This window comes from Pelodiscus sinensis, chromosome 3 (genome assembly GCF_049634645.1).
Source record: "Pelodiscus sinensis isolate JC-2024 chromosome 3, ASM4963464v1, whole genome shotgun sequence".
In the NCBI taxonomy this organism is placed as follows: Eukaryota; Metazoa; Chordata; order Testudines; family Trionychidae; genus Pelodiscus; species Pelodiscus sinensis.
Genome location: NC_134713.1, coordinates 5,066,477 through 5,068,750, shown reverse-complemented (window position 1 = coordinate 5,068,750; position 2,274 = coordinate 5,066,477).

The window sequence follows — 2,274 nt, the reverse complement described above, 5'->3', positions numbered from 1 at the left end:
ACCAGCAAACCCAGCCCATCTGGTTCCAACAGCAAGGACTTCACTAACATCAGGATGCATGGTTGGAGAAAATACCCTGGCATGGTTTTGTGGCTGCCCCTTGGATTTGAAACCATTTCCTAGTTCCCCGGTGCCAGTCTCTCCATTCAAATCCCTCCTTAAAACTCACGTCTTCCACAAAGCCATTCTTAGAAGTAATCTTCCTAAGAAATACTGTCTGTTCTGCTTTAGGAGTGGGTTGCATGGGCTAGCGTATTTTGTACCTGGATAGACAATGCAATTCAATCTGGTTTCTAAACTCTGTGAAGCAGGGCCACATTCATCCCTAGAATGATTTCACTGACTTCAGTGTTCAGCAAGCACTGGGAAAAATCGCAACAACCTGTCCTTCCAACGAAGACTGATACCATAGCGGAGGAAGAAAAGCAGGCACCGGTACAGAACATGCTCCACCCCAGACCCATCTGCTGCCCATGTGAATCAGAACACCATGATTTCAAATGGGCAATTCTCAGTCCCTATTCAGGTGCCGATCAAACAGTGGGTTTGTCCCCTCCACTGAGTCCCCTTTGGCTGAGTGTGCTAAGAAACGATGTGATGTGGTCAGGCCCGGGTGACTTCACCTATTGTATTGGTAGTACCTTCTTCTTGGGGACATCAGAAATGCCCAAATGTCATTGAAGAGCTGAGGTGGTTATAATGTCTCACTCCACAAGGCCTGGCTCAGGTGAGTCATCTCATGGAAGCAGGATCAGTCCCCAAAGCATGTTCCATAAAAACAGTCCCTTGAAGATACATAAAGAAAACATGTTATGTCATATGATCCTGGATCAAGGGCTGCCAAATTGATGGGTGATTCTGGGTGCTTCAGCTTTTGGGGGGTCTGATTTAAGACACCTGACGGGTTATTTTTAAAACTTCTGAGCACCCACCCTCTGGAAATCACCTTCTTTAAGTTGTCTAGGGTTGCCAGATTGTTTTACCAAAAATACTGGACGTTCCCCTCCCTCCCCCCAAAAAAAGCACTGGGAACATTTTGTTGAGCAAAAAAAAAAAAAAGTGCCGGGCTGCCGAAATGCAGTCGTGGTCCCTTTAAGGGCGGCTCCCATGCTACTCCATCCACCCCCACTGCAAGTCCGTCGGGCGCCGGAAAATATGTCCAGTATTTTCTCAATTTCTGTACCAGACAGAAGGCACAAACACCGGATTGTCCGGTTCAATAATGGACACCTGGCAACCCTACAGTTGTCCCATGTGTGGCCCTCAAAACTTGAGTCCTCCCCCAAATCACTGGTCCCTTTGTGAAAAGTGCAGCCGTGGCGGCGCACAACAAGGCTCAGACAGAGGTGTTTCCAAAGCACTGACCTAATTCTGCTCCTCAAGCTAACACTATGGGTGTGTCTAGACTACTGAGTTTTGTCGACAAAAGTGGACTTTTGCCGACAAAACTATACCAGCGTCTACACTACCGCTGAGTTCTGTCGACATAACGTCGACAGAACTCAGCAGTTTTGTCGACGCTGGTAAACCTCATTTTACGAGGCATAACACCTTCTGTCGACAGAGTTCTGTCGACAGAAGGTGTTATTGCCTGTAGGATTGCGTCTAGACTACAGTGTTTTGTCGACAAAGCAGCTCGCTTTGTCGACAGAACTGAATGTGTCTAGACGCTCTTTGTCGACAGAAGTTTTGTCGACAGTATCTGTCGACAAAACTTCTGTCGACAAAACCCTGTAGTTTAGACTTACCCTAAGACTCCCATTGATCCTTCTGCTACACTAACATCCCAGCTCAAGCTTGTGATATATTTGTTTGTCTCTAAAGCAGTGATGACCAACCTTTCTCCCATGGAGGAACCCCTAAAATAATTTTTCATATCCCGAGGAACCCCTACCTATGAAAACATTTATTTGGGAAGAAACAGTTGACAGCAAGGAGTGCAATTCACTTACTGCTAAATTATTGTCAAGAAAATGTATTTGTAAAGAGCTGTTATATGTATATATGTCAGCAGAGAATTCTGGGAAGCAGAAAGGCAGGCACAATACAACTAAATATAACCTTAGCTGTATTTAACTGACCAAAACAAAACAAAGAGGCAGTTGGTAGCGTATGAAGATTATTCCAGTATTGCCAATTGCCAGACAAAAATTCCCGCGATATTTCGAGGGCTATTTGGCATTGTTTGTGGTATTTCAAAATTTTTATTTATTTATTCCACGATTTCTTGCGGAGCCCCTGACGATGGTCTGTGGAACCCTAGGATTCCATGGA